This window comes from Nymphaea colorata, chromosome 2 (genome assembly GCF_008831285.2).
Source record: "Nymphaea colorata isolate Beijing-Zhang1983 chromosome 2, ASM883128v2, whole genome shotgun sequence".
Classification (NCBI taxonomy): domain Eukaryota; kingdom Viridiplantae; phylum Streptophyta; class Magnoliopsida; order Nymphaeales; family Nymphaeaceae; genus Nymphaea; species Nymphaea colorata.
Genome location: NC_045139.1, coordinates 26,817,133 through 26,831,637, shown reverse-complemented (window position 1 = coordinate 26,831,637; position 14,505 = coordinate 26,817,133). Strand labels below are relative to the sequence as shown.

Here is a 14,505-nt window from a genome sequence, read left to right as displayed (position 1 = left end):
TATCAAATTTGATGGCCATGGAGACCCAAAGGCACATTTGGCCAAGTTCTTTGCTGAATGCTACAAATTTTGCCACAATCACAAGGTCGTTTTTCGATGTTTCCCAAGAAGTCTAGAAGAAATTGTCACACAATGGTATCGGGAACACATCAACCCAGTCGAATGGAAGAATTTTGACAAGTTAATCAACATTTTCATTGAAAGGTTCATTCAAAATGTCGAAACTGCACTAACTATCACCACACTATGCTATCTGAAGCAGAGGCCAGGTGAAAAGGTGAGAGATTTTATTCAAAGATGGAGGTCTTCTTGCAACAAGATGAGGGACCCAATCTCTCAATCCCATGCATTGGGACTCATCGTAAACAATTTGACACAACCATTAAGGAACCTCATTTCCAATGTTCCAATCAAGTCTTTCATCGATCTCACTGAGAGGGCAGAATGCATTGAAGTAGGAATTGAAAATGGAGCTTTTGATGTTGTCATCCCGGTAAAGGTTAAGGAAGATACAAAGAATAATAGCAGGAGTCAAAATGCTCCAGCCAACATCGTAGCCAACGCCGCCACCTTCAAGAAAAAGAAGTTAGAATATCCCAAGAATAAATGGCTAATGGACAGAGCTAGTGGCAGTAGCAGTGGCACTAAAAACAAACATCCTGGATGGGGATACGATAGGAAATTCACCCCATTACAATAGAGTTATGAAGAGGTCATGCACATGTTGATCGAAAGAGGTACTCTGTTTCTCCCAAAATTATCCAACCCTCCACCGATTATGGGGAAAAACAAAGAGCAATTTTGCAAATTTCATCATGCTCCAAGAGATGACACAGAAGACTGCCTTGTACTCAAAAATATTGTGCAAGATGCAGTTGATAAAGAAATCATTAAAGAGGTCAGCGAACAACCAGACATTCTCAAGAACCCTTTTCCTAAACATAGGAAAGGAATAGTTTCGATGGTCAGATTTTCAACAGGTCATCAAATTATGGTGACAAACAAAAGGAATACAGCGTCCCTAGATTTCTTTGGATTATTTTTCAAACATGATAAAGGATCCATCAATGCACAAACTGGACTGGTTGAACAAGACCATCTGACAGAGATTGATCAGAAGTCACAAGTGTGTGACCCTAAACCCTTGGAATCCATTTTCAAGGAATCAGACCCCTTACCTGAAGTCAGGAAGGGAAGATTTAGCCCTAACCAAGGAAATGGATGGGCATTTGAATTATGTGAAAATGGTCTGATCATGTTCTCTGATAAAGATCTACCAATTGGAGGTGCATCGCATAATGATGCCTTGCACATAGTGGTAGAAACAAGGGGCACCAGAGTTTCTCATGTTTTAATTGATGGTGGAGCAAGCCTGAACATCTGTCCACAACAAACAGTTCGTGAGTTAGGCATAAGACAGGCTGACTATACACCGTCGTCGATTTTCATCCATGGATATGACGGAACAGGAAAACCATGCCTAGGATGTATATGTCTAGATCTGAATATCTCTGAGACGTATCATCGGGTTTTATTTCATGTGGTGGATATAGAACCCTCATTCAACCTATTGCTTGGCAAACCGTGGATCCATGCTACCAATGCAGTTCCTTCCACTCTACATCAGTGCATCAAATGGACTCACAACAGGAATACTATAACCATCTATGCAAAGGATAGGCATAGTCAGCTTGTGCACCCAATTATTCCAGTACCAACATATACAATTGAAGTACCTAGTATTCGAGTCTGCAAAGAGAAAGAAATATCTCAAAGACTTAGCATATTGGCCATTCAGAAACCAAAGAAATAGAGGTGGGTAAAAAAGGTACCAAACCTGAAACAAGTTACAAAAGTCATTCGTTATTCAAGAAATTCTGCCAGAATGAGAAAGGATTATATTTACTCATACACCATGGCTACCAGTCATTTACTGGCCTTGGCAAACATGAAAATGGAATCTTGAAACCAATTACCTTGACAGGACAACGAGGCACTCAAGCCTTAGGATGCCAAAGCTATGAAAAATTGGATGTCGAGGAAGAATTCAAGCCAATACCTTTTGTCAAGAGCAATACCATAGGTGGATGTTCACCATCAATCTGAATCAATAAATTCGCTATTATTTTGTCATCTAGTCATCATTTTGTCATTTTGTTATCATTGTACTCCAAATAGACCAAGTGTCTTCATTTTGTAATACCTTCAAAGATGTAATGGCATATGCAATTTACTTCCATGTACAATGTCGCAAATCTCATCTAACTTTTTTATGATCTTTAGGATGGCATCTGAGGATCAAACAACAAAAGCCTTTAAGAAGGTAAATCCAGAATTCACTGAGACAAAGTGTCCAGAATTCATCCAAATAAGAAAGCAAGATCAACTGTCACCTTTGATTAATGATCCAATTGAGTAAATTAATACTGGCACGAAAGAGAACCCAAAGATTTTGCAAATCAGAACAAGTCTTTCAGCAGGTGAAAGAAAAGATTTGATACACTCCTCACATCAAAATTGAAGCAATGTGAAAATTTCTCAAAAGAATTGTGAAATTTTACAATTTCAAAGCTAATTTCAAATGTAAACGTAATTTAGATTTGAATCATGAATTTAACTTGTGACACAAATCCCAATGCAGGATTATGAGTTCAAACTATGTCCAAATTAGGATTTGAAATCCAAATTCAATTGCAAATGTCATTTGAAATCCAAATCCAATTGCAAAATTCAAATTTTGACTTAGTTCCAAGAATTGGATCTAATTCGGTCCAGAATGCTATGTGAGACCCACGTGTGGGCCCCACCTAGCCCGTGTGGTCAAGACCCCCTAGGGTCACACCCCCCATTTAAAAAAATAAATAAATAAATAAATAAATGTTTTCTCCCAATTAAATGAAAAAATCATTTTCAAGGAAAAATGAATGATATCATAACTAAAAACTTAGGAAAAGAGAAACATTTATGCATCTCTCTCTTCTTTAACTAAGTCCTCTTTAAAGAGTTTTCAATCTTCAAAAAGTAATAACTAGGCTGGTCAAACCCACTTAATTCAAGTAGGTTCGACCCTAGTGCACCCAAATCTTAGCTAGGCTCAGTCAACATGAGCTCAGTTTGGCCAAAAAAGTAGGTCTGTCTCACGATCCAATTAATGGACAAAAATAGACTTTGACCGAACCAAACCCACTTTGACTAAACTCAGTCAAAGTATAATTTAGCTCAACTAAGAGCTTTCTTGGTCAAATTTATCAAATTACCTCAAACAAAGTCAAACTACTTACAAATGAGCTTTGACTTTCATCAATTGGTCGAAATTGACATCTGAACAATTTTGCCCTTCTATGGTCAAATTGAACTTACAGAGCCCAAATTGGTTTATGAAAGGAAAATAAACATTTGGATTTGTCAAATGCTAAATCAAATACCAAATTAAAATTCAAGTTTTTCAAACAAAGGTTTGATTCAGTTGAAATCCTTCTTCAATCAAACTATGGATGAAAATACCCTTTTCGAGCCAAATTTGACAGAATTTTCAAATTTTATTCAAATTTAAATTGGATTATCATAATTCAATGGCATTTGGAGCTTAAAAACTAGGTTTTAACCTAACAAGCTCGATTTCAAACAAAAAAAATAAATAGCACAAAATAAGGCAAAACCCTGTGCAATGGCATTTTCATCCAAAATTTTAGTCAAAGTTGGTCAGCTAGGTCTGAACCAAGGTTGACCACACCTAGCCCAACCCACCTACCTCATGAAAATGGGCTAAGAATGATTAAATAGAGTCATTAAAACTCATTTAATCTATTTTTCATCTCCCTAAGCATTGATTAATCTTCCAAGGCAAATTAAAGGAGGTGGTTGAACCCACCTCCTCCTGTATATAAACCTTCCCTTGGCCACCAAGGGGGGGACGAAATTTTGATGTATTCCATCAAGTGCTGCAGCCAAGGAGCTAGGACGGATAAGCCAAGGAAGAGAAGAGAGATTCGTCCAAGTACTCGTCCCTCTTTTCTCTTACTTTCTTTTTCATTTACTTCTATTCTCTCCATTGATTTTGCTAAGTTATGGTGCTTAAGTAAACCCTTACTTAGGATTTTCGTGGTGAGAAATCTTCTTTCCTACTACAAATTCCAGCAAGCAAGCTATTCTACTTCTAGCTTTGTTAAGGTCGAATCCAAGCTTGGATTCTTGCTTAGGATTGCTCGATTTAGAAAACAAGTGAAGGCGAAGATCAAGTATCAAGACCGACCGCAAGGTATGTGATTTTAACCATTTCTCATCTATTTTGACTTCTCATTAGTTCATTTTAATTCCAGCAATTCGTGGGAGGGTTTATTTTCATTTGTTTCATGGCTGGAAATGATGTTCAGGTAAGGAAAACCTACGATTAAATGTACATGTTAATGCATCATGCATGCATACGTCAGTTTTTCTTAAAGATGATCCCATGTATCAAATTTTGAAAAGGGCCCCAAGGCCACGTTCCTTTCAAAATAACCAGCTTAAAACCATTTTGTACTCCCTACCTTGAGAGAATATTACGGTGAGAGAGTGATCTTGCTGCAATATGTATATGACAAAAAAGCCTATTAAGGATGGATGCATTTTCATGAATGTAATCCACCTTTGCATGGCGAAATTAAGGATGAACTAGCTTGACCATTCATTTATCCCTTTCTATTTAAAGTTATTTTGTTTCATCCCTTCATGAAATTTCATTTTGAAGAGTAAAGTATGTATATGTATACATTGTTATATATATACATATGTGTGTTCAATCTCTTGTTAAAAATTGCTTTCCTCTCTTAAAATCAGATTGGAACACGTTTCCAAACTGGTTTTAAGAAAATGGTTCATTTTTATTTTCATAGTACGAAGTTATGAAATTATTTTCATTTCATTTTAAAATTTACTTAATTTCAGCAATCCATACGTAAGATATATGTATGTTGTTGAAATCAGAACATGTTTTATAGGAATTTATTTAAGAATGTCAAATTTTACATATTTGAAATGCCAACTATCTATCCTAGAACCATCCAAAAAACTTGACGATTTCATGAGTACGAAATCTCAAATTTGATCTAGGACTTCTCATTTCTATCTAAGAAACAAGCTCTTTATTGAAATCAATGTCCACAATTTTCAGCTATCTAAATCAACATAAGTTCTGATTTTTTTTAGCTACTTTGAGACAGATGTCATCAATATCTCCCATCTATTTCAAAGATTGATTTTGGTATCATTTGTGTATTTTTCATCATTTTGATAATTTTATGTTAAGTCTCAAGCTGATGGACTACGTCTCTAATTCATGTGTTTAATCATATAATAAGCACATTTAGAGACAGTCCTACATTTTAATTAAAATCAATCTTATGTGTAATTGTATGATATGCAATTACAATGGATGAACTTTGAGAGATTATGAGAGAGTGAAGAATGTATGTTTCATATGAATAAATCTTGAGAGATTATGAGAGAGAGAAGAATGAATGTTCTATATAGTTTCCCTTCTCATTTCATGCATTCACTTTCACTCAAAATCAATGGCACCACATGCACATTCTCAAGAAGTTAAGTGATTCAAATTTGAGTTGGAAAAAGTGACCAAGTCATATTGCAATAAGAATTTGTAAATTTCTCTTAACTTCAAAGGAAAACACAAGCAATGCATTCATGATCTTGGCCAAAGGATATTTGAAAAACAACACGTTTTCTAACAATTTGGAACCTATGTTTCATCAAAAGAATGAACTCTACCTAACCAAATCACGCGATTTGACAAAAGAAGAATTCAAAAATCAAGTTTCTTTGCTAAGGAAACTTAGCTATTTTACAAAAAGTTGATCATAATTTCAACTCATGAACCACCTAGAGTTCACAACAAATAACTCAATTTCACTTTTCAAAGTCCTCAAGAATTATGTATTTCAAATCGGATGGCACAAAAACAAAGGTTCTTGAACCAACTTGAAAATCTTCTAATCTTCAAAACGAATTCAAATCACTTATTCAAAATGAACTTTAGTTCTTGAATCCAAAACCTCAATGTATAATCATATAGGATTTGTATAAATAACTCGTATATGATCCAAATGATCCTTAGTCATTGGTCTAATTACCTCTGTTAAAAGCGGCAGGAACGATTGGACCTCGTACCGACGGGCGGATCCCTTTTCATTAAAATATTTTTCAAAACCTCAATTTTAAAAGAATTTTGCTGATTCGCATATGACACCTTTGAGAAATGGGTGGGGTGCAAACACATGGTCATCTCTTCTGGAGGCATTGTTTATAACAGTGCATCCATGCTCATATACCAAAGTAATTCAAGTAATCAATCTGTTGTAACATTGACACCCCAAAAAATGAAAAAAAAAAGAAATAAAACTATTGTTTAATAATTTTTGTTTGTGATAATGTCATTGCATATATGTGCATTGTCTCAAGTAGCGTTTGATTATTTGAACCTCAAGTTTATTATCAATTATTTGGATATCTTTTTAAATTTTAGCCTATATACGATTCAAGACTTAGCGTTCACAAATATTTGGGTTTGAATTTTGGTAATTTAATTCCAATACATATTATATGAAATTTACTTTATTATAAAAATAATCACCACCAATTTATTGGCATCCAAACAAGAACGCATTTAGTTAAAGTGAAAACTAACTTTAGGAGTTGTCGACCAAACACACAGAACCAGGTCTCCGATCTTTTTAAAATTAGGTTATAAAACTGGGCATTTACAGTACCTGGATTCCACATAATGGTTTATGAACCCTCATCAACGAGGCCTTAGCAGTTATTAAACTTTCTTTCATGGCTGGCAATCTCATCAGCTAGCATGTTCAGCTCTTGAGCAACCATTGGGTATCCAAGGCTCCAATTAGGTCACTGGTGGTAGGCCGTCTGTTTCCACTGAATCCAAAGCCCAAAAAAGCCACACGTTTGTTTCACTCTTTCTTTGTATAGAAAATATATTTTCCACTCCCAATCTTCATCAGTTTATGGCAAGGAAAAACTCCTATAGTGAATCCTTGACCTCCTATTTATAGACAGAAGCTTATCAAATTAAAGAAAAGGAAAGCAAGAAAATTTCAAAAAATGATATATATTACATAAAGTTTGTCAGTTGATGAATGCGATGTGCCATCAGATACATGAATCACACAAAATGTCAGCTAGCTCAGTACCTATTCTGGATTGGATCAGTCAATATAAAAGAGACAAGAAGCATCATGACCAAGAGGGCTTCTGCTCCTGGATACACCAGTTTATCATGTTCACCAATCAATTCATCTGCAAATATGAGAGGACAGTTCTGATGGTGAATACCAACAGCTTTCATGCTTGATGTTAGCCAAAAGTCTGAGAAAGGAATTCGGAAAATACAGAACCCAGATTTTTTATATCATTTGAACTCATGAGGTCTGAGCAAGAAATTCAGTTGCATCTCTGAATATTGCTGCTAACTCTTCATATGGTAGGTAAGAATGAGTGCCAGATCACTTGAACAACATTCCCCTTCACTTTAAATCCCTCAAAGCGACTGAATTAGGCAGCATTCGAGCATTGCAAGAACACCGTCGATGCGAACAACTGAAGTATGGACTGTTAAACCCAGCCCACATTAGTCACTAGTGATGGTACTTTTGAGTTTTGACCTTTGAGAATTGTCCATGCTCTGAAACCACCAATAAAATTGTCATCTTCCATCCAAAGCATTAACAATAAATAATCATTAAAAAAACATCTGTAACTGAAGAAACTTTAAAAAGACACACACACACACAGACATATATATATATATATATATATATATATATATAATGTATATAATGTGTGTGTGAGGGAGACAGAATTTGGGGGGGCGTGGGGGGGAAGAGAGAGAGAGAGAGAGGTTCAACCAGTCTCACGGGGAGGAGGCCAACATTGTTCATCGAGACACTCCCCTCACTTCTGCCTCATTCCCACCTATCCGCCGACGGCAAAGGGGCCGGCAGGGTGCCGTTGCGGGGGAGGAGATGGCCTCCCCTTCCTCATTACCCTACAAAAAAAAGGGCCTCACGGAGGGGGAAAAAAAGAAAGAAAGAAATGGGCCTTGTCTTTTTTATTTTATTAAAAAATGACAGGGTGGGCCGTTCAAATGGACATCTGACAGGGACTAATGGTTGCAACGGCTGAGGATGTGCGTGAGGAAGAATGCTATGTGTGTGTGTGTGTATATATATATATATATATAGGGAGACGAGGAGAGAGAGATGCAACGATAAACGTATGAACGGGCATCCCATGGCTTTGCCTCGTTTTCTCTTTCATCCCACCCTCTACAAAGCCAAACAGAGCACAAGAAAAATGACCTAATAAGGAATATGGATGCACCCAATTCAAAGGGGGGAACGACAGCAGCTAAACAAAAAAGGAAGTGGCCCAAGCAGGCTATTTTGCATCGATGCCTGAATGGAAAGAAAGAAAAAAACCTTTGTGCCAAAATAGGAAAGCCCAAATTGGTTGTTAAGAGTAGGCAATTTCTATTGACTACAAACATGGATGACCTCTCTTTCCGACTCTTTTAACTACCCGGCAGACTGCAATCTCCAGCAGCAAGGCCTTTGGCAGCTCCAAGCTGCATCCTGTCGTCGCCACTTATTCATACTCGTCATGTAAGTGTTCGCTTCTCAGTGGAGCGGAGATATATTTTAACTGCCTTTCAAAACAAGATTAAAAAGGCAAACAAGGGCACATACATGCTGGAATGATGAGATCACTTATATGTTTCATGACTCTGTTTTTCCCTTTCCCATCAGTAAGCAAGCTGGGTTAAGCAGTTTATGACAAAAAGAAACAATATGGGCATTGACCTCTTAACCTTCTTTGACCTGAAGATCTTGAATCCAAATCTCTAAAGAATTCATTCTATTCCTATTGGGGAAAGCTGAAACAAGAAGCCATCTTATTCCGGCTGGCTATCTTTGTCCACGCGCCCCCGTAAGGGTACATGATGCCTTGTCTGTGCCAACTATACTAGTTCATGTTTTTATTCCTTTTGTATGTTGGCTTATTGACATAATGAAAACACTGGCACATTTGAAAACCAGCAAGAGAATGAGAGACCCTTATATGTTATTATACAAGTCATATAACATTGATCTGCAAAGGCAATGTAAAAAAGTGAACAGTATCAACCTTTCACTTTTTCTGTAGGACTTTCTATATCACAGTCAAATTACAATAGGTGCTGCATGAACTAAGGATTTCTTGGTGAGCACTCCCACCCCTTTTCCTTGGGGTTTCACCAGGCTGAAGTACCTGGGGGACCATGAAATTCCATTGGAGGCTCTTTCTCTCTCTCTCTCTCTCTTTCTTCAATCCTCTTCTTGGCTTCCCTAAAATTGTCCCAATCATTGTTCAGAATAGATTTGCTCACCGCAGCCCAGACCAAGGATGACTCGCTTGGTAGAAGCCCCTGCTCAAAAATGATCCAGGTGCAAATTAGTTAGCCTCTCCTCTAAGAGAGAGAGAGAGAGGAAGAGATGAAAACTAATGAACTTGGACTTAAGCCTAACTCCAAGTTTTTGGATCTTGATGTGGCAAACTTGACTGAATCAAACTCGTTTCAAAATGAACCACAGATTGGTAGGATAAGTCAGCAATTTGATGCATCATTATCATTACAAAAGAGTTGGATATGGGTGAGATGTTGCGTGCAGCTGTTTTTGAATCCACTCCTGTGAAATTATCTGGATTTGGATATGACGCCATCACAATCTAAGCTCTTCAATCGGTGAAATAATACTTTGGTCCCATATTGATCCGTAACACATTCCAGATCCAAGCTGGGCCACCACTTGATTCAGAGACATGGCAATGTCTGTCTCATCTATGATGGATCACTGAACCATTTCACACAAGGTCAGCAGATACAGACAGACCATGGACATAACTTACTCTTGGTATGTGTACGGTTCTTAAATTATTGTCTGTCAGTTGGTTGGGAGATTTAGTACCTTTTTATCCTTCAGTACAGGAGTTCTGAGTCAACTAATGCTTTCCTTGCATGGTATAGAATAGAAACTTTGCCAGTTGCTACTTCCTTCTTGGTCACCACCCTGTAGACACAAAAAGTTGTTTATGAAGAAATTCATTTTTCTCAAAAAAAAGTATATCTAATAAAGTAGTAATTTGAATTAAAAAACAAATTTTGCACTCATTATATGGAACTATTATCTTCTGATTGGTGTCTGTGAGAAATTGAATGCGATAGTATGCAGCAGTTGAATGTAGAATGCAATGTTCTGTCCTGTAAGAGATTGACAGCTTGCTAGTAAGGTTATTGAGAGGTTCTTATCTGTCCTTTTGGATAATCATGCAAGACAAAAGTGATTTTTAGTCCTCAAAATGTATCCATACATGTGACTGTCACACTTCTGAAACCTTCAAAACTCTAAAGGCCAGGTGCAGGCTTTCACTAGCAGGTCATGGTGAAACATTTAGATCTTTTCACACAAACACACACCAAAACATACACATGTTCATGCACACATGCATGCATGTACTGACTGTACACACTGTAAAATCAGGATAATTTTGCAAATGCCATCACACAAGCCGCAGCAAATTGAAACAGACAATAGTAAGTGATACTGTTCGTATAGCTCAGATCAATAATTTTCTTCACTTAATTTGGTTCTTGAGTTGTAATGTTTGTGTAAGGTAATTTACTTTGAGTGCTGTGTACTTCCTAATTTTTACTGTTCTAACCAGCATGTAATAATTCATGGAAGTTCAAGCATGTTAAAGGATGCAATTTTTGACTGACTTTTTGTGGAAGATGCGACTTACTTGTCCCAATGACCATCGAGCTCGTATAAAGTTGTCTTTGTCAACGAATCAAAAACCTTCCCTTTAATAACTCTCCTCCAAATCCAAGAATAGACAGTCCTTTGTAGGTCAAAATGGCCTCAAGGCCCGACTCAGTGCATCGGACCGTTACGTTTCCGACCCACTCAACTAGCGGAATGGGCAGGAATCTGATAACGAGTTTGGGAGAACTCATCACATAGTTCTCACCATAATTCAGTAGCCTTATTTGCCTATACCCCTGAATTACACCTTCTACTGTTGCACCTGGCAGAAGGGGAAAAAAAAAAGAGAAAAAAGACAAACTTTTGAGAACTTCTATCCATTTCAATGGCATAAATGATCATTCATTATAATTCCAACCAATTATCATTCTGTAAATATTGTGAAAAATAGTAAGTTCAGCTTCAATGTGCAGTTTCCCCATGCACAGACAGACAGAGAGAGAGAGAGAGAGAGAGAGAGAGTTTTCTTTTTTCAAAACATGACTAGTGGCAAAGTTCACTAGTGATCGCCACAAGAATGGATGTGCTCAATCACAAAAAACGAAGAGTTTGAAAAATTTATATAGAAAGAAATTAAGATAAGCCAAAGAACAGTAAATATGTATGCCTCTCTCGAGTCCTTTTTCCCACATTTTTGGCACCAAGAAAGGAAAGCTTTGCTTGATAATTTATGTAGGTACATACCAGTGAACCTTGGGACAGGAGTGTGGCACCAAATCAATTCAATGCCCCTACCCTCATCTGTTGCATGAAGAGCTGACACAGGTGGGTGATGGGATACCTGTCATTTCAAGCACAAAGGAGGGAAAAAAAAAAAAAAAAAAGTTTTAAGCATCTCATCTCATATATTCGCAGGTTATAGACCTATGAATTTTAGATTCTCCACAAAGCCAAATTTATGCCACTGCAAATCACACTCCTAAGATGCCCATGGTTATTGATGAAATAGACCTAGTTAACATTCTGTGGAGGTCCAATAGAGCTCTCTCTCTCTCTCTCTCTCTCTCACTCTCTGCATAGTCATCACTTAGGTTGCAAATTATTAAGTAGGACTGTCACTGACATGCAATTCGAGAAATTAATGTAAATTCATCTGCCTTCCTCGTGTCAGGACTGGTTTGACGAAGGATCTAACATTTACTCGGATTAGAACCTGTCAGATGTAAACTATGTCTACGTTTATGTGGTAGATTTATATTGAAACCCAATCTGATTATTGTTCTTGTCCTAGTTCCTCTTCTGTGATCATCCAACTAAGTTAAATTCAGCTGGGCATCTAATTTATTGTTGTCTTTTCACATCTATTTCTCAACTCTACTATACATGAATCAACTGGCTAATTCTAGGGACAAACGCTACATATACACCAGAACACGGAAGGAAGATATACACTTGCTGTGAAAGGAACCATTCGTAGACTCTGAGAAGGAGTACTGAACCCATGAATGTGTGAGCCACTCAGCCTGAATTTGTTCCCATGTAAAAGTAGCCATTCTCCACCTAGCGCACGATAGTTGTCTGGTGTTCTCTTCTTTGCTTATCCGTAGCTACATGTCATCTCCTCTCACGACTTTTTGAAAGGTAGAAAGAATTTTGGCTAGCTAACAGTGGTTGACCGGTCTAATTACCTTTGGAAAGATATGAAAAATTTTGCCATGGATGTGAATGAAAGGCATTGCTGATCCGCATAAGAAGCAAAAATCAACTGATACTAAGTTGCCTAATGGAAATCTCAAACATGGGTCTTCACTTAATTTATTTTAAACTATAAGAAGGCCCATATTTTCATTGTAATCTGTTCAAAGGAAAGCATAGACATCCATACTAGTCTATTAGTGGACAGTGCCACTATGTAAGATCTTTAGGTAACATCCATGGCTACGGTCTCCTTGATTTTAGTAGACAATCTGCGTTGGATAGTGGCCCTGAGCCCTATCTCTATATCTCGTAACTGCAAGAGGGCCCACTTGCAGTTACGAGATTAAATTAGAAAATGTTTCTCAAATAAAAAATTTTATCAATTCAAATCAAAGATTTACGTTACCTGTTTCTCTCCTCCAATCTCTCACACGCACCTATGAGGCTGGCCTTTATATGCCCAACGATACTCTGACTTAGGGTTAATCAATTGATCTCCCTAGTCGGCGCCTCATAGAAGCAAACCCGGGAATAACAATTGCTCCGCTTCCGTTTTCCTTTCTTCTTCTTCATTACTGTTGCAGCACCCTCTGCCGCTTGGAGCTCGTGAATTCATCCTGGACTCGCCGCTGGTGACCCTGCTGCGCAGACACAGAGTTGAACAAGGTTGCCGTTCCGTCCTTCCAACATTGGTACCAGAGCTTTGTTCTTCGAATTCAAGTAAGTTCAGTCTGAACTTCTGTGGTGCCTGTTATGCATGGAATGAACTCTGTCCCTGCGCATGTAGATATATCTCATCATTCACTTATATGCTGTTTAGACCATGTCACTTGAACGTTAAAATCATGCTAGACGATATTAGACAATAATGCCTGCAGCATGCTAGTTCAGACAGTACATGCGTCGTAAGAACCTTAGCAGAGGCAGAGACAACACAGAATCTGGAAAGGATAAAGAAAATATTGTTTCAGGACCCTCATCCAGGGTCTGGCCTGATGGCCTGAAGCACGCATAAGCGCGAGAGGAAGAGACTACCTCTGCCGTTTTTATTTCTTTTTGACTTGATCGTAGACCCATATTTTGGGAACATACCGTAGTCGCTCATGAATTTCTTGTGACGATCGTAGGCATTCAATCCACGGATGTGGTTCTGGTACTGCCTGTAATGGATGACAATAGGAGGTCACACATTCCAGCAAACTGATAAAAATTGTTATCTAAAGAAAACCGTGATCGAACAACCAAAACTCCTCCCAGAAAAGAGTTAGTCGGAGAGAGAGATGCTCACAGTTTCCTCTCTTCCCTTTCAAAAATCGTCGATTTTAAGGAGCCGAAGGACACCATCGAGGCGATTCCCCACCTTGCAGTGACCCATACCCCTCTCTGGCGTAAGAGAGCCCCAGAGTGTCTGCTGCTCGCTGCTGCAGCTCCAGGCATCTTCTTCGCGGCGGAAGCAGAGGAGGTCATCGTCCTCCCAGTTGCGGCGGCGTTGGTTCGAGCAGCGACGGCGAAAAGGGCAAGGGGAAGAAACGATAGTTTTTCGCGAGAGGAGAGAGAGAAACGGGCGAAAAAAAATAAAACGGGGTTCGGACAATATTTATACTGAAAATTCAAAAATTACATATTTCGTCCAAAATATTATCAACATTTTCAAAAAAGCGTCGTAGTTTTTATCATTTAATGCCGCAACTTTTTTTGCTAAAATTGTTTTCAAAAAGAGACTTGCAAAAGTTATTTTCAGTAAAAACCGGGGATTTTATACGAAATTTCGCAGAGTTACCCTCATACTTATTATGAATTTCTAAAAGAGGATTCCGGAAAATTGTTTTGCAATTTCAGCGGAAAACCGAGATTTTGTTTATAAATTCGTATAAGTACCTCAGACTTATTATGAATTTCTAAAAGAGCGTTCTGAAAAGAGTTTTGAAAATAAAAAAGAAAATTTATTGTCTGAAATTTAAAATTGATATCTCCTTGCTTTTAAGTGGTG

General features: G+C 37.8%; 1 pseudogene; it reads right to left on the bottom strand.

Moving 5' to 3' along the window:
• Positions 1-7,095: 7,095 nt before the first annotated feature.
• Positions 7,096-13,982, bottom strand: LOC116247524 (oxysterol-binding protein-related protein 4C-like; annotated as a pseudogene).
• Positions 13,983-14,505: the final 523 nt, after the last annotated feature.